At 43.7% G+C, this 23,054-nt stretch overlaps 2 long non-coding RNA genes and 1 other non-coding gene across 3 annotated transcripts in view; 1 reads left to right on the top strand and 2 right to left on the bottom strand.

The window, feature by feature from the left end:
* Window positions 1–8,318: 8,318 nt before the first annotated feature.
* Window positions 8,319–12,540, bottom strand: LOC143679301 (uncharacterized). The gene is made up of 3 exons (XR_013173635.1): window positions 12,325–12,540; window positions 9,175–9,309; window positions 8,319–8,730 (listed from the first exon to the last, which is right to left on the bottom strand). It is a non-coding gene; the product is annotated as an uncharacterized LOC143679301 (long non-coding RNA).
* Window positions 12,494–23,054, top strand: part of LOC143679302 (uncharacterized) — a 30,631-nt gene continuing 20,070 nt past the window's right edge. The window contains exons 1-2 of the long non-coding RNA XR_013173636.1: window positions 12,494–12,769; window positions 12,871–13,007. This is a non-coding gene — a long non-coding RNA (uncharacterized LOC143679302). The remainder of the gene's footprint in view (window positions 12,770–12,870; window positions 13,008–23,054) is intronic.
* On the bottom strand, window positions 17,274–17,380 carry LOC143681781 (U6 spliceosomal RNA). The gene has a single exon (XR_013174841.1). It is a non-coding gene; the product is annotated as a U6 spliceosomal RNA (small nuclear RNA).

Genomic DNA, 23,054 nt, shown 5'->3' with positions numbered 1-23,054 from the left:
TAAACATAATATTTTTGTTCGGATTATGAAAGAAACACATACCCATTTGGGGAAACAAAGAAGAAAATGAAAATAATCTATAACTCTACCACCCAAAGTTGATGACTATGAACATTGTGGGATTTTCCCTGTGCTTTTGGTTTTAAAATGGATTTTATCCTGCCCCCCCTTTTAATGCATAGCATTATATCTTTAACTTTTTAATTGTATAGTATATATACAAAGTAAAGAAAGAAAAAAGCAATAGTTTTCAAAGCACTCTTCAACAAGTAGTTACAGAACAGATCCCAGAGTTTGTCATGGGCTACCATACGATCCTCTCAGATTTTTCCTTCTAGCTGCTTCAGAATATAGGAGGCTAGAAGCTTTAAATATTTTTTATCATGACAATAGACTTTTTTTCCTTCTTTTTTTTTTGTGAAAAATAACATATATACAAAAAAGCAATAAAGTTCAAAGCACAGCACCATGGTTAGTTGTAGAACATATTCCAGAGTTTGATATGGGTTACAATTCCACAATTTTAAGTTTTTACTTCTAGCTGCTCTAAGATACTGGACACCAAAAGAGATATCAATTTAATGATTCAGCATTCATATTCATTTGTTAAATCCCACCTTCTCTGTATAACTCCACCATCACCTTTGATCTTTCTATCCTTCTCTTTAGGGGTGTTTGGGCTATGGCCATTCTAAATTTTTCATATTGGAAGGGTCTGTCACTAATATGGCATAGGGAAATGGAACTATCTGATGTTCTGGAAAGGCTGGGCCTCTAGGTTTCAGGTCTTATCTGGACCAGCATCAGGAGGTTGTAGGTTTCTGAAAAGTTATTCTAGTGCATGGAACCCTTGTGAATCTTATATATTGCCCTAGGTGTTCTTTAGGAATGGCTGGAATGGTCCTGGTTGGGGTTGGCAGATTATGATAAGTAGCAAGGTCTACCTGCAGCTTGTGTAAGAGCAACCTCCAGAGTAGCCTCTCGACTCTATTTGACCTCTCTCTGCCACTGATACTTTATTAGTTATACTTCTCTTCCCTCTTTCTGTCAGGATGAAATTGATGCCATGGTGCCAGGGCTGGATTCAAAACTACATTTTCCACTCTCCTAAAATGTCATTCTACCACATGCTTCCTCCATCACCTGCCATCCTCCTTTGTAGTGGTGCCCGTCTACATGTAATTAGACCAAGATCTGAGATCAGCTCCTTTGAGTGGTCATTAGAACAAATCCTCTCTGGTCTACCTAAGGACTTCACCTGGCAATTCTCTCCTCTCTCTCCTGCATCATTCCTATTAGCAAACACACCTGCTCTAATAATCTCCCATTTTAAAAACAAACAAAACAAAACCCAAAATAATCACTGACCTCAGATATCCCCCCAGCTACTGCCTCGTTTTTTCCTTTGTAGTAAAATCTCTCAAAAGAGTTGCCTCTACTCATTGTCTCTGCTTCTGTTCATCCTGCTCTCTTTTTAAAAAATATTTTTAGTGACAAATCTTCACGCACATACAGTCCATACATGGTGTGCAATCAATGTCTCACAATATCATCATATAGTTGTATATTCATCACCATGATCATCCGTAGAACATTTACATCACTCCAGAAAGAGAAATAAAAAGAGAAAAGAAAAGAAAAACTTGTACATTCTAAAGCCCTTATCCCTTCCTCTCATTGACCACTAGTATTTCAATCTACCTAATTTTTTTTTACCCCATATCCCCCCTATTATTTATGTTTTCTTATCCACATTTTTTTTTTTTTACTGATCCATCCATATCCTGGATAAAAGGAGCATTAGACACAAGATTTTCACAATCACACAGTCACATTGTATAAGTTATTTCATTTTACAATTGTCTACAAGAATCAACGCTACTGGAACACAGCTCAATAGTTTCAGGTACTTCCCTCCAGCCACTCCAATACATCATAAACTAAAAAGGGATATCTGTGCAATGCATAAGAATGACCTCCAGGATAACCTCTCAACTCTGAAGCCTCTCAGCCACTGAAACTTTATTTTGTCTCATTTATCTCTTCCCCCTTTTGGTCAAGAATGCATTCTCAATCCCATGATGTTGGGTCCCCATGAATCTCAGGAGTTTTGTCCCACGTTGCCAGGCAGAGTTACATCCCTGGGAGTCATGTCTCACTTAGCGAGGAGGGCAGGGCATTTACCTGCCGAGTTGGCCTAGGGAGAGAGGAGGTCACATCTGAGCAACAAAAGAGGTTCCCTGGGGGTGACGCCTAGGCATAATTTTAAGTAGGCTTAGTCTATCCTTTGCAGGAATAAATTTCATAGTGGCAAACCCCAAGATTGAGTGCTTGGCCTATTGATTTGGTTGTCCCCACTGCTTGCGAGAATATCAGAAATTCTCCAAATGGAGAAGTTGAATATTTCCTTCTTTCTCACCAGTCCCCAAGGGGACTTTGCAATTACTTTTTTATTCACTGCCCTAATTACTCTGGGGTATATTGGGGTTAACACAGTAACATGGACAAACCAACATGATCTCTCACCCTAGTCAAGATACCATATACTTATGGTGTTCAACTAAACTGACCATACAAGTTAAGTTTGGTAATGTACTACCCAAACTATAATTTTTGCACCAAATAAACATCTCTCCCTTTTGTCTTACACAGAAGTTGAAGTTTTAAAATATGGACACTATCAACCTTTACCTTGTATTCTGATCTACCCCAGTCCTATCCAGGTCAGTTTCATTCATATTTCTAGTCAAAGTCTAGATTCATTTTTCAACTTTTTAAACAGTTCCTGCATGGGGTACTGCTGACTTTCACCTCCCATTCTCTCTTGACCACACTTGAATAAGTCTTGGCTTCTCTGCCAAAACAGTCAATGTGAAGATCACCAACGACCCCACATTGGCAAATGTCAGTGCATTTTCTTGACCTCCAGCAACATTGTGACACAGTTGGTGATTTCTGAACACTTACTTAAACCTGGCTTCTGAAATGCTTCTTGCTCTCCTTCTGCCTATTGGTGGCTATTTCTCAGTCTCTCTATTATTTCTCTATTGCTCCCTGATCTCTTAAGTTTGGAGACCCCAAGCTTCAGTTTTTGGATCTCTTTTTCACTCTATCCATATGAATTTCCCTTTTGATCAACTGTCATGTATATGGCTGATGACTGTAAGATTTATTTCTTCAGCTTGGTCCTCTTTGAGGTCCTCCAGAGTCAGGCACTTAACTGCCTACCTGATACTCCCAACTGGCCATATAATAGGCTCTCAAAACTGACATGCCCCACACAACCTCCTGATTTCATTCCTACCCCAAACATGTGGTCTTCTTTAGGCAAACTCCCTCCTTCCACTTGTTAAAGCTCAAACCCTTGGAATTAGCTCTGATTCTTCTCTTTCATAACTTTGGGAAATCCTATGGGCTCTACCTTCAAATTACACCTAGACTCTCCCTCTCTCTCCCTCCAGCACTACCACCCTCATCCAAGCTGCCATCTTTCCTCATCTGAATAACTGCAAAGCTAAAGTCAGATCATGTCACTCCTCCAATCAAGACCCTCCAATGTCTTCCCATCCCACCAAGTACACCAAGGTTGCAGTCTACAACACCCACACGCTCAAAGACCTGATGTTCTCTGACCTCATCTCCTCCCACTACCCCCCTTATTTACTGAGCTCCAGCCCCCTGGGTCTCCTTGCTGTTCTTCAAAGCAGCACAACATGCTCCCACTTTAGGGCCTTTGTGCTCACTCTTCCCTCTGGCTAATATTCTTCTCCAGCTGTCTCATTGCTTTAAGTTTTTTTCCTTCAGGTGTGGGACCCGTCTCAGAGAGGGTCACCTTGGAGAGGCCTTTGCAGAGAGGAGTAATCGAATAATCAAAAGATAGATGTACATGTTCTTGTCAAGGGCACTGCAAGAGTAAACACCCCACTGATTAGAACTAATTACAAATAGTACACATTTGTTCCAGAACAGAAGGACTCAGCTTTCAATACCTTCTTGTCCCAGAGAGGGCAAAGTCAACTTACAATGGCAGTTGGCATGGAGAAACTTTCCTTTCCTCAGTGCCTCACTTGTTCCTCCTCCCCTCAACCCTACCTATTGACCTAAGAAGGGTCAGAAGTAATGGTTAGTTAGTAAGATGGTGAAGGAGAAAGTGAAGTTGGAAAAAGGCTGAGGAAAAGAAACAGCTTCTCATATCTCCTTTCTATACTACAGGTTTTCTGCCCATAACAAGCTTGAGCTGGGGAGAAGGATAGTAATTGGGACTTTAAGTGAAGTGAAAAACTTTAACAATTACAAGGTACTAGACATTCCAATTTCCTACCAGAGAGCTTTGTATTATCCACAAATGGCCAGAAAATCCTGAGACTTGCTTGAGTTTTCACCCAGGGCAAAAGAAGAACTAGCCCAACTGGGCAGTTACAAAGGGAGTTTGGTTTATGATGTTCATCCATGAAGAGCGCTCATTCCATGTGCATATTTAAAACACCAGGCACACTATATTCCATCACCAGAGCTTATTTACCTTCCCTGCCTTGCTAGGGATTGACTTTTCAATCTGGTCCAAAACAAGCAGCTAATGTACAGTACATGAAAAGTAAAAATGTCAGGAATCAAAGTTAAAGGTGAATTCCAGTTTCCTTTGTTTTCTCTTTTAGCTTCCAAACAATGAATCAAAAAGCTGGAGTAACAAATTTCCTGCGAGTGGCTCCAGGATCTCTGAGGACCAAGCAGGACAGAAGGAAGGGCCAGAAAGAAACAAGGGAGATAAAAATGAGAGGAGGGGAGGATGAGGCAGCCAAGAATGAGCGCTAAAAGAAACCAACAAAACATATGATGTGGAATGAAAAAATGCCTCTAACATTACTTGAGGATACCCATTTAAATTTTTTATTTTCTTGAGATTTATTCTATGTTGCTGTTCTATTTGGTTATTGATTTATTTTGTTTAGATTATATTCCTGTGGAAAACACTATTAGACTGAGATTTGGGTAGGTAAGGCTGGTCCTCTTAGCTGCTACCACTCTGGGAAAAGTACCTCCCCTTGGAGTATGGTCTTGATAACGGGAAGAGAAAGGAATTGTGAGAGGTTTGTAGGACCTTCAGAAAATGCAATTTTACAACATTCTTTAGATATGCTGGTGTGAAGCATCTGTTCCCTGTAGATCAGGTATCTCAAAAGAACTTGAGTCCAGAATATGTAAATAACCTAATAAAAATAGGAAAAAGATTTGAATGGACACTTTATCAAATAACATATGCTGATGGCAAATAAGTGCATAAGATGATTGTCACTATCCATGTGGGAAATGCAAATTAAAATCATGCACTACCTATTAGAAGGGCTAAAATAAAAAAAGACTGACCATACCAAGTTTTGGCAAGGAAGTAGAGGAACTGGAACTGGCATACATTGCTGAGGAGATAGTAAAATGGATGAAAAAATAAGTTGCAGTTCCTAAAAAAGTAAAACTTACAACTACCAAGTATGACCCCACGATTTTACTCCTAGGTATTTGCCCAAGAGAAATGAAAGATTTGTATGCAAACGTTCACAACAAATTTGTTTGTAATCGTCAAAAACTGGATACAGCGTAAATGTCCATTTTCTCTACATTCTTGCCAACACCTGCTGTTATCTGTCTTGTTTTTTCTAGCCACCTATGTAGGTAGGAGGTTGCAACCTATGCCCTTAATGAATCACGATATTGCACATATTTTCACATGCTTATTGTATTCATTTGCATACCCTCTTTGGAAAAATGTCTATCCAAATCCTTTGCCCATTTTTAATTGGGGTATTTGTCTTTCTGTTGTTCAGTTGTATATGTATTTTATATATTCTGGATACCAGACCTTTATCAGAGATATGATTGGCAAATACTTTCTTCCATTCTCTGGTTTGCCTTTTTACTTCTCAGATAAGAGTTCTTTGAAACTTAATTTATAATTTCGATGAAGTCTAATTTACTATTTTCTTCTGTTGCTTATGCTTTTTGTGTAAAGTCTAAGAATTCATCATCTAATCCAAGGCTATGAAGATTTACACCTATGTTTTCTTCTGAGAGTTTCATAGTTTTAGGTTTTACATTTAGGTCTTTGATCTATTTTGGGTTCATTTTTGTGTATGGTGAGAGGTAGGGAGATATGTTCTTTGTCTTGATTGTGGTGATGGTTTCACAGATGTTTATATTTGCTAAAAGTTAGCAAAATTACACATAAATATGTACAGCTTTTTATATGTCAATTATACCTCAATAAGTCTGTTAAAAAGTGATTTTATGATATAAAATGATACATATTTATGGTAGAAATTTAAAAAAATAGAAAGGTATAAAGAAATAAAAATCACTTAGAGCTTCCTTAACAACTGTTTAGCATTTTACTGCATTTCTATTTTATTTCAGTCTCACATCAGTTTTACTTTTAAAATATTGACCACATTTTAATATTTTTCAAGGGTAATAAATTCTTTGCTATTTAACATTTGTTTAACTAATCATTTACTTATTTAAATGACATTCAAAATCAAAATTTTAATTAATGAATGTTTCATCAACAATTTAAAATCAAGATTAAATATGCAGCATATTTAAAAGAGCTTGGACTAGGATAAGGCTGGGGTCTTAAAAGATCCTTTAAAGACTACCCTTAGTTCAGAGATCTTCTGGTCCCTTGCTGTTCTCACTGCTACTTTCTAGGAGGCCCTTTCTCTCAGCTTCTCTTCAGGGAAATTTGACAGTTTTCCCAGCATCCCTCACTGCCCCAGCATTGTAGTAGGTTAGACCAATTACTGCCTCGATCAGAATCTATTGAACTTTTGGCACAGTGCTAGGCCCTCTTGAGCTGTTTATAATCTGGTTGGCATCCATCCCCATGTTGGGTATGGCAAGAGTTAGAGAACATCCTACAAAGAGGGCCTGTCTTTTCATCTCACTGCTGTTTAAGACAGTATTTAAGACTAGGAAACGTCTCATGGAAACTCAGCCTCACAAATGACATTGTGGGTTTAGCATGCCCCCAGCCAGAAGAGCTCAGCCCAGCCCAGTGCATACTATTTTCATTCCCTAAAAATCTCTCAGGGCAGCAACTGGGCGTGGAGAGATTTGCAAGCAGAGCCTTGGTGCCACAGGGGGCCCAAAGGAGAGGAAAATCTATTTTTCCCATAAGCTTTTCATTTTTTCATGTTTCACAGAAATCTATTTTACAATGATACTTCAGCAGCTGAATTTCCAATGAGGAGCAAAGAAACCCATCATTTGAGCATGGAGATCAAAGTAAATTTCAGTTTAACAGCAGAACAAATAGGAACTGAAGGGCATTCCATGCCGGCACTGTGCTTGCTGGTGGGACTATTGGCTGGTGAGATGGTCCGGGCCCAGCTGTTGGGGAGTCAGACTGGGGAATCAGGGCAGACTTCTTAGGGGAGGTGGCATCTACACAGCGACTTGAAAAGTGAGTAGACCTGAGAGTACAGAGGGAAGAATGTTCCAGCTGAGGACACAAAGTAAAGGTAGCTCCAACTCTGGAGGTCCCAGGGTCTATTTTGTTAAGGGAGATGACAGTTTGGTTAATCAGTTTTTTAAGCTTCAGGCCTGGGGATGGAGCCTATTAGGTGGAGGGACAATAAGAGGGTATTGGGTGGTATATTAGCCAGGGTTCTCTAAAGAAACAGACCCAACAGGAGAAATCTGTAATTATGAGATTTATAAAGGTATCTCATGCAACTGTGGGAATGGAAGAGTCCAAAATCCCCAGGGCAGGCTGTGAAGCTGGAAGCTCTGATGAAGGGTCTGGATGAACTCCACAGGAGAGTCTCGCTGGCTCAAGAAGCAATGAAAGAGTTTCTCTTCTTCCTTAAAAGACTTCAACTGATTGAATTATGTCATTAATGGGAGACACATTTTAGTTGATTGCAGGTGTAAGCAGCCACAGATGCAATCAACTGACTGATGATTTATTACAACAGCCTTCTGTTTATCACCCAGCCACCCAGCCATGAAATATTCTTCCAGCAATGGTCAGGACAGTGCTTGCTGACCAGACAATGGGGCATCATTACTTGGCCAAGCTGATACCAGAACCCAACCATCACAAGTGGGGATGCCATTCTGAAGCATGGTTGGAAGGTGGTCCTGGGGGTGGGGGTAGAGGGAGGCTCCAAAAAGCTGGCGAGAGCTTAGGGACCCAGAGATCTCCATCATATAGGGCCGAATATGATACGAGACCAGACCAGTGATGATGGCGAGGGTGGTAGGGATTTGGAGATGGTTTGACCTGGGGCTGGCCCTGATCAAATAATAATAATGATGATAACAACTAATGCTTATCAAGTGTTTATGTGTTTCACATATGTTAATTCAATTGACAAATGGAGTTCCTTACTCTCCCATTTTACATGGGAGGCACAGAAGGGTTAAGTAACTTGTCTGACATGTAGATCTTTCACATCCATGCCAGGACTTCAACTTGGGTGGTCCGGCATCACACTGCCCCGCAATGAGGACAGAAGATGATGATGACAGTGCTGAATTGGTCTGGGCCTGGCTCATGGGGATTCAGTCTGGGGAATCAGGGCAGACTCCCTGCTTTCCCAGTATCAGGTACAGAGCCCTGGCACATCCATTTGACAGTATTCCCAGAGCTCCGACTTGTGCCAGCATTCTTCCAGGTTCTGGAGATTCAGTCGTGAGCAAGACCAACACATCCCCCGCTCCCTTGGGGTTTGCATTCTAGTGGGGAGACAGACACAACATTCAACTAGATGAAAAGTAATTTTGATGAGTGACAAGCGTCATGAAAAAATTAAAACGAGGGATGTGATAGAGAATGGCCAGGAAAAGAGCTCCTTAAATGCTCACTGAGTGAATGACTGTGAATGAGCAGCCGTGGCTTAGCAAGCCCTAGGCACCTGGCAATAAAAAAATGTCCATTCTGGAGACTGTTCTGCTAGACACTGTGGGGTCAGCCACACTGAGGTCATTTCTTTCCTGTTCCTTTAATTCCCCAGAAACTTTAGCAGCCATGCCAAGGTTGCAACAATTCTGAAGTACGGTTGTTTAATTAAATAAAGGAGTGTTTTTAAAGTCTTTTTTTCTAATTGTTCAGTGACGTCAGACTTTTCATTCGGTTATTCATTGTGCATTTATTTTAACATTAAATGTGGTACTACTTACACTTGAAAAGAAGCCCCTGAGGAACAAACAGTAATAACTTTTGAATTGTAAAACTCCTTCCGACAATCGGCTGCAGGCTACCCGTTCTTCCTTGAGGGGTGTGAGTTTCTGGGATGTGTATCGCTCTGGGATGGGCTATAAAGGGAAAGGGAATGTATCACCATTTTAATACAATTCAAAGTAAGCCTCACAGAAAGGCCAGTGCCTTTGTATAGGATTGCTTTTCAAGGCAAACATGTGGCGCACAAAAGCCTTTAGGAGGCTTTGAGGTCAGCGCTGGTTAACAGATTGGCTGATGCCATGGCACTGTGTCACCTCAGCCCCAAATCCTTAGCTCTAATGTCTGCAAGGCATGTTCTGATGTGACTCGTGATCAGTTGGGTTGCTTAAAGGAGAGCAGGTGGGAAGGAAGGTTTGGTGGCTGGGGGCAGTGGACGCCTCTGTGCTGAGTTCCCAGTGCCCAGAACAGAGGGGTCGTTGCACGAGGCCTGGGACACGAGGGCGAACACTGGGCTGTGACACGCCTGCAGTCCTTGCCCTCCTTTTGCCCCCCTCTGGGTCCATCTCAGGTGCCTGGCTGTGAATCTGTCTTCTTGCTACTTCTCCCCTCTTTTTCCTCCTCATGCCCTGTCTTGTCCTGCCTCTGCTCATAGCCCGGGGTGAGGGCCAGCAGGTGACCTGCAACTGGGGTGGGGGTGGGGGCCAGTTGGGTGAGGCCGGGACTCTTGGGTGGGGCACGCTCATCTGGCCACGGGTGTGGGAACAGCAAGGACAGTGGCTCCCTGTTGCTCCCTATCAGCAAACAGCAAAGTCACAGGAAGTCCTGGCTGGTGGCCTGAGCAACGCCAACTGGAGGGCGAATCCAGGTGTGTAAAAGCGCAGACACCCAGGAAGGGAGCGGGGGAGGGGTCAGCGGGCATTGGAGGGGAATGGACAGGGAGGTTAAGGCACAGCCTCATTGGCAGACGGCTGGGTGCACTGGAGCAGATGCCTTCACCTCTCTGAGCTTCAGTTCCCCTGTCTGCAAAATGAGGACTATTTCCTCCCTCACAGAATTGGATATATGACTTAAATGAGGTCCTTGTAAGAACAGAGGGACAGGGTTCTCGGCAGCTTGCTAATGCAGCAGGATGCAGACCCGGGTCTCTTGGTGAGATGCAGGGTGTGGCCTGGGTCTGGGACGGCACCACTGGGCAGAACTGGGAAGGAAAAGCAGCAAGATCAACCTGACATGGGGGCCAGAGTATCAGGCTAGTGGCTGGCTCCCCACTGGCGGGTGGAACTAATTCTGCAGTGACTTGAGCAAGAAAGGTACTTTATCAAATACCTTTCTGGGAAACACCCCATGATATAGCTCCTTCCTGGGGAGTGTATTAGTTTGTTAAGCCACCGGAATGTAATATACCAGAAATGGAATGGCTCTTAAAAAGATATTTAACAAGTTGTAAGTATACAGTTTAGGCCTATAAAAATGTCCAAACTAAGGCATCCAGGAAAAGATATCTTAGTTCAAGGAAGGCCAATGGGTCTGGAACACCTGTCAGCTGAGAAAGCATATGGCTGGAATCTGCTGGTCCCTTGTTCCTGAGCTCTGTTGCTTTCAGCCTCTGTTTCCTGTGAGAGTTCCTCAACTGGCATCTGCAGGCAATCACTTAACTCCCCTAGGACACAGCTCTGGGTTCTGGCCTGCTCAGCATCTCATGGGAAGGCACACAGTATTGTCCACTGGGCCCCACACCTCCAAACATCTGGGTCTCATGTCGGCTTTGTCAGCTCTGAAGCAACTGCCCTCCAAGCATCCACATCTGCTCTTTGTCAGCTTTGCTCTGAGCTCTCTCCAAAATGTTCCTTTTTTCAAAGAATTCCAGTAAACTAATCAAGACCCTCCTGGAATGGGGGGAGTCACATCTCCATCTAACCCAAAGGCCACACCCACAACTGGGCACGCCACATCTCCATGGAGATAGCCTAATCAAAATTTCCATCCTACAATATTGAATCAAGATGAAAATAAATGGATCCCACACAAGACTGAATCAGGATTAAAACATGGCTGTTCTGGGGTACAGAACAGATTCAAAATGGCACAGAGAGTTACAAAACATAAGAGGCTATTAGTAGTTTCAAGATGTCCTGCAGGTAAACCTTTTCAACCGTGAAAATTCTCATATATATTTTCCCCCTTCTTTCTTCCCCTTTCCCACCAAGTACTTATCAGCATCCCCAGAAACTGTATAGCACAGAAGCTTTGGCATTGTTCTAAATTTCTTGTGTCTCTGGAGAGAACTGGTTTTAGGGTTGGAGTCCCCCTGGCCAAGGGGGAAAACAAGGAAGCAGGGAGCTGGAATCTGGCTGATTGGGCACTATTTTCTTTTCCTTTATTTAATTGACTTTTTTTGGGGAGAGGGGCATGTCCTTTACAGGAAATTTTCCTTTACAGGAAAATTGTAAAGATAGTAGGAGAGCTCCCCAAAACTCTGGCTTCCTCTGGTGTTAACACCTTACATAATCCTGTACATTTCATCAACACCAAAACATTCACATTAGTAAAACACTATTGACTATCTAGAGACTCTACTTGCCTTTCATCAGATTTTCCACTCTGTCCTGTTCTTGATCCAGGATCCAAATATTGCATTTATTTGTCTTCCTTTTTCCTTCCTCTCTCGCACCTCCAGTTTTTCTAAGTTTTTTTCTTTCCCTGCACATCTTCCTCTACTATCACGGATGGGACAGGGAGAGTAAGGTGGAGGAAGAAGAGAGGCAAGGGCAAGAAACAACTGCCCAAGGGACAGATGCCATGGCGCCTTTCGGGAGGGGAGCAGCACAGCGAGGGAGAGAAGGCTACACTGCAGAAGACCTCGGGCTGTTCACTCCCGTGAGCGGGCTGAGAAAAGACACTGCCTGCGGCTGGCGGGGGACAGGATGGGCCTGCCACACTCAGCCTCAGCTACTGCCCATCTCAAGTGGCTGCCCACGTAACCTACAAGCGGGGTAGTTGAAACCAGCCCCTGTGATTCTGTTAGGGTTCCCAACAGTAGGTGCAGGCAATGGGCCAGGTGAGAGAGAGCTCAGGTGCCGGCATGGCTGGATGGGGGTTCCACGGCTCACACGGGCCCAAAGAGGCTGGCCGGTCATTCTCTTCCTTACCCGAAGGACAAAGGCCGGGTGAACCCAGAGAAGGCAACTCCAGAGCTGTCGAGCAGAACAGCCAGAAACGCTTCTGGGTCATGGTGTAGTGCATCTCATGCCTACCCACACGGACTCAGCCCCTCTCCTTGCTAACTTGGCTCTGGTGTCTGCTCTTACCCAACAGCCAGATGCTTTTGGTACGTCATGGTACCCCACCCTGCAAGCAGTGACTGATCAAAGCATGGACACGTGGTGCAAGTCTGGAGGGTCCTGATTGGCTGAAGCCCAGCATAGTGTCCCACCCTGTGTGTCAGTGATTGGTGGAAGCTAAGACCCATAGTACAGGCCAGGTGAGTCCTGAATAGCCTGTTCCAAATATGATAGCCCCATACTGTGTGCCAGTGACTGGTGGAAGCATGGACACATGATGCAAGTTGGGCCAATGAGGCCGATGTGAGGCGAGGTCCTGGCTGGCAGGCGAAGGGAGGGAGGGGGTCTTGGTAAAGCTTTTCTCATACTGTTTAGACCCAAAGGTGACATGGCTTCTTTCTTGTGTCTGGTCAGTGGTGTGACTCCTGGAACGTCAGAGACCATCTTGTGACTGAGAGAGCAATATGGAGGGATGGAATCAGTACCTTTGGCAGCATCAGGTTGCTGCCAAACCAACCAAGCCAGAACCACCCTGCCCTTGGACATCTTGTGTATGTAAACTAGCTGAATTTTTGTTGTTGTTGTTGTTAACTTGCTGCCAAATGCCCCCTAGCCAAATCACCCAGTGCCGAATGATCTGTGCGGCTACTTCCAGTTCTCTCCCTTGCTCCTGGGAATCCTTCAGTCCTTCCTATTAGGTTCTCACTATTCCTGGGGCAAATTACCTCAAATTTAGTGGCTAAAACACACACACACACACACACACACACACACACTACAAATTTATTCTCTTAATACAATTCTGGAAATCAGAAGTCTAAAAATTAAGGTGCTGGGTGGGGTACATTCTTCTGGAGGCTTCAGGGAAAGATCAGCTTCTGCATTCTTGAACTTTGCTTCCATCACCCCATCTCCTTTTGACTGTGACCCTCCTGTCTCCCCCTTATAAGGACCCCTGTGATGACATTGGGCCCATCCAGATCATCGAGGATCATCTCCCCATCTGAAAGTCCTTAATTCAACCACACCTTCCAAGTCCCTTTTGCCATATAAGTTCACATAGTCACAGGTTCCAAGGGCTAAAGCATGTGGACATCTTTTGGGGCCATTGCTAAGCTCCTATATACCTGCCTCATAAAAGGTGATATTGCCCTCCCCCTCTTGGCTCCATCGAGCCTGGTGGTTCCTGTGCCATCACCTCCAGGGTACAATTTGCATGGACCCTGTCCTGACAGTTCCCACTTGGCATTTTCCACCAACCAATTCTAGAGGCTCTGGTTTGCCCACCTTGTGGGAGAGGAGAGCCTAGGTGTCAGAGAGTAGACAGGGATTGTAGACACAGAACAAGCTCTGCCGCTTCCAAAGTGGAGAGAAACAGGGGCATGGTGTTTTCTCAATAGGAGGGAAGCTGAAAAAGAGGTTGTTGCAGAGATCTAGCAGATGGTTTAAATGAGGTTCAGATTTTCATTAGAAATGCCCTGATTTTGGGAACCCTGGTCTACATCAGGGCCTGAGCAGCTCTGAGGAGATCAGGGTGTTTGGGGAGCTCTTGGTAAGTATGAGCCTCATAGCTGGACTCCAGAATCAATTGGCCAAGGGTCTGTTTTCTATCTATTCTGGACATTGGACTAGATGTGCATTGGGAAGAACTCAGAAAAATTGCAGGATCAGCCTTCGGGAATTTTCCAGCTCTTTTCCTCCTTTATGCCACATGCTGGGTATCACACTGGGTCAAAGAGTCCTTAAATGAATGCCTATACTGTGTCTTTTCTTGACCTTCTGCTTTTTGCCTTTGACCTTCTCCCTGACTGTAAAATGAGGGGTTGGGACCAGTCTTTGATGCTTACATCTCCCAAATACCATGGCTTGGTGTTGAGAGAGGAAAATAGAAGAGACTTTTTTTGGGGGGGGGGGGTCATAAAAAAAGAGGCCAGAGCATTTTCAGGGCCATTCGTCTTCACTTCCAACTACATGAAAGAACTGTTGGGTCATGGGCTGAGTTGGACTTGGATTGTGCTTTGTGGCCTTTGGGTCTCACAGGTGGCTGTGTGTTGCTCCAGTTCCCCCAACCTATCCTCTGTCTGGCCTCTCTTAGAACAGTCCAGGGGGTGGTAAGATGTCATAGACGTGGGGCAGACCAGCCTCAACAGGAGCCACAGGTCCTCAAGACAGGTCCTGCAGGACAGAGACACCCAAAACTTTTGAGGAGAATAGTCACTTCTTAGAGGGCAAAGCTCTGACACACTTTGGTTGGTCATGATTCTAGAGGTCGTATCTTCTCACTCTTTGCCTAGAAAAACATACATTCCCAAAGAATGCTATATTCATGGGCGAAAGAGGAGCTCCAAGGGGAGACAAGGGAGCCCCTGTTCTCACAGTGGATGATGACAACAGCGGATGCCACCCATCATGGGAATTGGCCTCAGTGGCCCGCGACGGGGGGTGCTGGTTTCCTGTGACTCCCTCGGCCATGTTGAGAGGAGTTTTCCCATTGGATTACAAAATCACATCAAAGGAAATTGCGGTACGTCAGTGGGATAAGGCACGTTACCAAAGAGCTCCCTGGAAAAGAGGAGAATGTTGGTCTAGGAATCCTAGGCTCTAGGGAGTGGGGTAGGCCAGAGTCTTGGTGAGTCTCCTTCAGCAGACCACATATGTAATTAATGTGGAGACGCTTCTGGGAAAGGCATCAGTCTTCTCAGCCACAGCCCTACTGAAGGAAAATGCCCAGAGCACAGAGACCCAGTGGACCGAGGAGGTGGCACTAATGTGTTTTCGAAATTGGTTAGTGTCATGGTTAGAGACCCATCCTGAGCTTGTCTGTTCAGCAGCTTTGGGTTTCTGGGGGTTCCAGGATGGCTGGGGGAGGCCACTAAGGATTCCCCAGATCTGTGGGGTCTGAATTGTCCTGTGTCAGCCCAGGGTGAAGACAGATGTGGTCTGATTTTTGGCAGAGAGCAGCACACCAGTGTTGATAAAATAAGGGACAAACCCACTAGGAAGATTTTCAATCTTGTACTCCCTTCTCTCTCTCTCTCTTTTTTTTTTTTAATCTCCTTTCCCACACTCTGCAGCAAAGCAGCTGGAAAACCTCAGGCTCCAAGGAGCCCCTGGGGGAGGATGGGGGCAAGCATGCGCACGTCCATACTGGGGCATTTTGGTGATGGTAACTGGAAAGGTGGTCAATTTCTTGAGATCTAAAAATGGGAGATGGAAGCTGGGTAGGTGGTGGGACTGAAGGTATAATACCATCAGGGCCTGGGAGGCCATTCTGTGCACAGTGGCCTTGGCCATTGGCCAAGGACATGGGATACAAAAAATTAACTCAGTTGAGGCCTGAATTGGTGTAAGACAGCATAAAGGAATCCCCTTTTTAGCCAAGAAAGTACAAGTGCCTCTTATCAGTCAGAGTTCACAGTGGCAAGCGAAAGCAACCAACTCTGGCTGATGAAGCAGACATAGAATTTACCAACAAGACATTGGACAATTCACAGCACCTCCAGGAGCACTGGAGCACCTGGTTGGAAGCTGCTCAGGTAGCTACAGCAAGCACCCAGCTCTGCCACAGAACCCTGTAGTGAAGGCAAATTGACCCTGCTGCAGGATCCACTGCCAGGCCCCCAACATGGGTGTTGGATGTTGGGCTAGAAGCAGAGCCCCTGCTGCCTCCAAGAACTGAATGCATCTGCCATGGTTGTCCATTGTCAGGAGGGAACCCAAGCGCTCCCTTATCCTGTTTGCAGGTGATGGAGTCTGAGTCGCTTCTCTGGCCCACCTGTCAGCAGACTGGAGGAGCCAGTGTCAGGCATGTCTGCTTTCTGCTGTGAGAGGTGGGCTCTGCCTCAAAAGACAGGAGGCACAGCCTAGAAGGGTGTGCAAGAATGGGGCGACCAAAGGGATGACAGTTGACCCCTGCAGGGCATGAGGTGACAAGAACTTCAGAAGGAGAGAAATGACTACAAGCACCTGACTGTGCTCCAAGTTGGGAAGGGCAGCCTTTTGATGCAGATGTATGTGCCCCTTGTCCTCTAAGGATGGGGAGAAGCATGCTGACTCTCTCAGGTGACTCTTTAACAGTCTGTTCCTGAATATCAGAACTTCAGCCTGAAAATGCTAACCAAACCATTCCATTATTTTAAATGGAAAAAATTAGAATACATACATCCACCAATCAATTTCCTAAACCTAATTAAAGAGTAAAACATGTATTTATAAGTAATAAACTATAATGTTAGGATGTAGAATGCTTAAAACACCAATATACAATATGGCTGTTGACGGTTGTGTTGTATGGTGTGATGTTGTCACCCTTTTTGCTGACACTGAACATGCTTTACAGAATTTCTACACGCCATTCAGACGTTCTAAGCATTATAATTGCTGTGTTTCATGAGACTTTATTTATGTGTTTAAAATATAGTAGGTTGGGGTGGGCCATGGTGGCTCAGTGGCAGAGTTCTCACCTGCCATGCCAGAGACCAGGGTTCAATTTCCAGTGCCTGCTCATGCAAAAAAAAAAAAAAAAAAAAAAAGATATATATATATATATTATATATAATATAATATATATATATATATATATATATATATATATATATATATATAGTGGGTTGTGTTTCAGGGGTGTAAATATAAATTTCCCCTATATAAAATTCTGACCAAAAACATTATTGTGGTTGATACCTGTATTCATTGATTTTCTTTTGCTTTTTTTTTTTTTATAATCAGTCTTGTTGCACAATCTGTATTCCTTCAGCACCAAATACCCAGTCTCTACCTTCTTTCTATCTCCTGTTAACCTACATACTTTTTTTTTCTTAAATATGAAACGCTTCATGAATTTGCATGTCATCCTTGCGCAGGGGCCATGCTCATCTTCTCTGTATTGTTCCAATTTTAGTATATGTGCCGCCGAAGCGAGCACCCTGCATACTTTTTCAAAAAACATTTTTATTGAGGAATATACACATACACACAGTCTAACCATATTATACAATCAGTGGTTCACAATATCATCACATAGTTGTGTATTCTTCACCATGATCATTTTCAAAACATTTGCACCACTCCAAAAAATGAAGAAAGAAGAACTCATATGTCCTGTACCCCTTACCCCTTCCTCTCATTGACCCACAGTATTTCAATCTACCCAATTTTTATCCTTTATCTCCCTCTATTATTTATTTATTCATTTTTTACTCATCTGTCCATACCCTGGATAAAAGGAACATCAGACAGAAGAAAACCTGTGTCTTATTTTCACTCTCAAAGTTCACTCAGTAATGTTAGCTCATATTAGACTATACAGTATTTGTTCTTTTATTTCTGGCTAATTTCACTCAGCATAATGTTGTTACATGCTTCATGATTTTATTCTGTTTCACAGCTGCGTAATATTCCATTGTATGTATATACCACAGTTTAATTAGCTACTTGTCCTTTGATGGACATTTAGGCTGTTTCTATCTCTTGGCAATCATAAATGACGCTGCTATAAACATTGGTGTAAAAATGTCCGTTTGCATCCTTGCCTTCAGTTCCTCTGAAGCAATCCAGAGGAACTGGATTACTGGGTAATAGGATTGCTGAGTCATATGGCAATTCTGTACTTAGCTTCTTGAGGAACCATCAAGCTGCCTTCAAGAATGGTTGTACCATTTTACATTCTCACTGTATCAGTCAGGGTTCTCTAGAGAAAGAAAACCAACAGGAGATATCCATTAATATAAGATTTATTAAAGTGTCTCAGGCATCTGTGGGGACATAAGAGTCCAAAGTCTGTACAAAGATTCTTTGCCTTTTAATTCAGGGGTGTGAGTAACTCAAAGCAACCAGGTGGCAGTCTTAGATTCCAGTTCAATGGAATCATTGTTGTTTTCCCTGGAAGGAGCACTCCTCTTTCTGGACCTAAAACTTGTATGTCAGCAGAGCTTAAGGTTTCAGGGACAGGAACAAAAAATTTTCCTAGTGGATCACTAGGGGTAATAGTGAGTGGTGCCACTCCCATTTCCACCCTGTGATTCCTGGACTTGTGAATCCTGGCTATGGGAGAAACAGCACCATAGCTTGGATGCTGATTCAGAGCATACACAGTCTCCTGGAAAACACTGCCCCAGCTTTGCAAGGTATTGCCATCTAGTTGGCAACATAATTGGGTTTTTAAAAGGCCATTCCACCATCTATCAACCCAGCTGCCTCTGGATGATGGGAACATGGTAAGACTAGAGAATTCCATGAGCATGTGCTCATTCCCATGCTTCATTTGCTGTTAAGTAGTCTCCTTGATTAGAAGCAATGTTGGATGAAATGCCATGATGATGGATAAAGCATTCTGTAAGTCCATAGATGGCAGTTTTGGCAGAAGAATTGCATGCAGGACAGGCAAACCCATATCCAGAATAGTGTCTATTCCAGTTAGAACAAATTGCTGCCCCTTCTATGATGGAAGTGGTCCAATATAATCAACCTGCCACCATGTAGCAGGCTGATCACCTTGGGTAATGGTGTAATATCTGGGGCTGAGAATGGGTCTCTGCTGCTGCAGATTGGGTACTTAGCAGTGACCATAGCCAAGTCAGCCTTGGTGAGTGGAAGTCCATGTTGCTGAGCCCATGCATAACCTCCATCCTTAGCACCATGACCACTTTGTTCATGAACCCATTGGGCAATGACAGGAGCTGCTGGAGAAAGAGGCTGACTGGTATCCACAGAATGGGTCATCTTATCTACTTGATTATTAAAACCTTCCTTTGCTGAAGTCACCCTCTGGTGTGCATTCACATAGGACACAAATATCTTCATGCTTTTTGCCCACTCAAAAAGGTCACCAATCTTCCAAACATGTGCCTTCTAAGTCCCTAATCATCCAGTCAAACCATTAGCAACAACAGCCCAGGAGTCAGTGTATAAATGCACCTCCCACTAGTTCTCCTTCCAAGCAAAACGAACAGCCAGGTGCACTGCTCGAAGTTCCTCTCAGTGGGAGAATTTACCCTCATCTTCAGGGACATCCAAAAAGGGGGCTGCAGTGCTGCAACTGTCCACTTTCAGGTGGTCCCTGCATATTGTGCAGAATAGTCTGTAAACCAGGCCCTAGTTTTCTCTTCCACAGTCAACTGACTATAAGGAATTCCTTAAGAGGCCATACCTCTGGTCTGGGAAAGAGAAGGTAATGTAGTAGGAGTTGGGGACATGGGCATTTGGGCCACTTCCTTATGTACTTTACTTGTGCTTTCAGGACCTGCTGTGGCCCTATCTAATACATATCATTTCCATTTTATGATGGAGTGCTGGTGTGCACGCCCAACTTTATGGTATAGTTTATCGAGAACATCCAGCTCATGATAGGCAACTCAAGTCTCATGGTAACTTGGTGGCCCATGGTTAAGCATTCAGTCTCTACTGAGGCCCAGTAGCAGGTCAAAAGCTGTTTCTCAAAAGGAGAGTAGTTATCTGTAGAGTATGGCAAGACCTTACTCCAAAATTCTAAGGGCCTGCATTGAGATTCTCCTACAGGGGCCTGCCAAAGGCTCCAGACAGCATCTCTATTTGCCACTGACACTTCCAGGACCATTGGATCTGCTGAATAATATGGTCCAAGTAGCAGAGAAGGTTGTACAGCAGCCTGGACCTGTCACAGAATCTCCTCTTGTTCAGGTCCCCACTCAAAACAAGCTGCTTTTCTGGTCACTTGATAAATGGGCCAGAGTAGCACACCCAAATGAGGAATACCTTGTCTCCAAAATCCAAAGAGACAAAATAGGTGTTGTGCTTCTTTTTTGGTCATAGGAGGGGTCAGATGCAACAGCTTATCTTTCACCTTAGAAGGGATATCTCGATATGCCCCACACCACTGGTGACCTAGAAATTTCACTGAGATGAAAGACCCCTGTCTTAATGTTCTATTTATCTCCTATCCTCTGACACACAAATGCCTTACCAATAAGTCTAGAGTAGTTTATACTTGTTGCTCACTAGGCCAATGAACATGATATCATCAATATAATGGTCCAGTGTGATGTCTTGTGGGAGGGTGAAATGATCAAGTTATCTGCAGACAGAAGTGTGACATAGAGCTGGAGAGATGATATACCCTGATGCAGGACAGTGAAGGTATACTGCTGTCCCTGCCAGCTGAATGAAAACTATTTCTGGTGGTCCTTACTAATAGCTATTGAGAGAAACACATTTGCCAGATCAATAGCTGCATATCAGGTACCTGGTGATGTGTTGATTTGTTCAAGCAATGATCCACATCTGGAATAGCAGCTGCAATTGTGGTCACCACCTGGTTGAGTTTGTAATAATCTACTATCATCCTCTAAGACCCATCTGTTTTCTGCACAGGCTTCAAATAGGAAATGGGGATGTGTGGGGAATCACCACATCTGCATCCTTCCAGTGCTTAAGAGTGGCACTAATCTCTGCAATCCCTCCAGGATTCGGTATTGCTTCTGATTTACTATTTTGCTAAGTAGGGCAGTTCTAGTGGCTTCCATTTGGCCTTTCATACCATAATAGCCCTTACCCCATGAGTCAGAGAGCCAATGTGGAGATTCTTCCAGTTGCTCAGTATGTCTATTCCAATTATGCATTCTGGAACTGGGGAAATTACTACAAAATGGGTCTGGGGATCTGCTGGACCCATGTAAGATGAACCTGAGCTAAAATCCCTTTGATCCCCTGACCTCCATAAGCAGCACAGTGACTGGTGGACCAGAGTGATGTTTTGTGTCCCCTAGAATTAATGTCACTTCTGAACCAGTGTCTTACTATCCCCGAAATATCTGATCATTTCTTTTTCCCCAATGCACAGTTACCTGGTAAAAGTCTGTAGTTCTCCTTGGGGGAAAGCTGGAAGAAAGATTAACAGAATAAATTTATGGCAGTATAACAGGGTCCTTCCCCAAAGGGACTTGGCCTCTCCCTCATTCATGGGGCTTTGTGTCTGTAAACTGTCTTAAGTCTGGGAATTGATTAAGAGGCTGTGACTCTCTGTTTTAAATTCAAGTTAGACTTCTGTTCACATGGCCTTGAACTCTTCTGATTATACAGCTCAAAGAATAATGCAGTAGACTACCCACCTATTATACTTCTAGGTACCCCATGATCTACTAGCCAACACCATAGGTCTCTGTGAGTCAGAGCATTTTGACTCGTGCTTTGAGTCTGCTGTCCATTATGGTAGCCATGTCCACTTTGTATTTGGTGATTAAGTACTGCCACTTCTGCCAATTTGGGATCCAGTCATCGCTGTTGTGTTTAAGGATTCCAGTTCAGTCACAGCAGTTCCCCACAGTAATATCTGACCTACAGAGAAGTGCAACTACAGAGCCCTTCAGGGATAATGGAGTTAGTCTCACAAATTTATTTCTCACAGTTCTGGTAATAGGTGTGTTCTCTGGATATTCCCGGGGTGTGCGAGCAGGCCTTCCATGATTACAATCCCTCTAAGCCTTTGGGTCAACTCATCTCCATTATACCAGGGCAGTTCTGGCATTTCAACCTCAGGTAATATTGGCCACCTTTTGCTCCATGTTTCAGGCAACCACCCAAACAAACTGTTAATGCCCTTTCTAACCCCTCGAGCTATAACACTGAATGCAGAATCTCTGCTTAGTGGGCCTATATCAATAAATTCAGCCTGATCCAGCTTTATATTCCTTTCACCATTATCCCCCAGCCTTCATATTCTTTCCCACACCTATTCCCCTGATTTCTGTCTATATAAATTGGAAACATCATGCAGTTCTTTTGGGGTGTAGTGGACCTCCTCATGGGTAACACTTTGTACCTCACCTTTGGGGCCTATTGGTACTTCATAACTTTTAATTTTATAACTTTTCTAGTTATAGGTCTGGAAGTAAAGAGGGGTGATGAGGGTGGGTCATGAAAAGAATTAGGAGTGGCTTTCAAGCCAATTGCTTCAGGCTATTCCTCTGCAGTTTCATCTGGTGAAATAGGATTGATCACTCCAGGCAGGGAAGCAGGGGGTGTTTCCTCATGGGAGGGAGTTATGTGCCTCGCAGACACTGAAGGGTTTATCTCTTCAGGTAAATGTTGGATGGCCAACTCCACAGGGAAGACTGGAGGTCATGAAACCATTTCCTGAAGGCAGGGTCGACCTCAGGTAGCTCTTTCCTCATTGAGGCTAGAGGTGGAGTGGCTATGTCCTCAGGGCAGACCATTGCAGGTATGTCTAGAAAAGACTCAGCATAATCTAAGGTTTCAATGTCTCCACAGTCATCATTATCAATCCATATGTCACCATCCATTTTTCAGGATCCTACTCCTTTCCAATCAGTGCTCTCACTTTAACAGCAGACACACTGCAAGGTTGAGATTTCGGTTTACATTGTAAATCTGCTACTCTAACAGTGAGACTCTGGGTCTGATTTTCAGAACTTTCAAATCTGCAACTACAGGAAATAAGTTTTTCTTTCAGGACATACATAGAAACTTTTACATCTTTCATAGGGCACTTAAGTTTCAAATTTGAAGCCTTCATCTCATCCTTTTCTTTTATAACTATATTCAGCATCTCTAGAAACAACCAGCCAACATCACCACACCTTTTAACTCCACAAAACTCTGTTAAA

The sequence above is a fragment of the Tamandua tetradactyla genome, chromosome 4 (assembly GCF_023851605.1).
Source record: "Tamandua tetradactyla isolate mTamTet1 chromosome 4, mTamTet1.pri, whole genome shotgun sequence".
NCBI lineage: Eukaryota > Metazoa > Chordata > Mammalia > Pilosa > Myrmecophagidae > Tamandua > Tamandua tetradactyla.
Note: the sequence above shows the minus strand (reverse complement) of the source record. Positions and strands in the feature narration are given on the sequence as shown.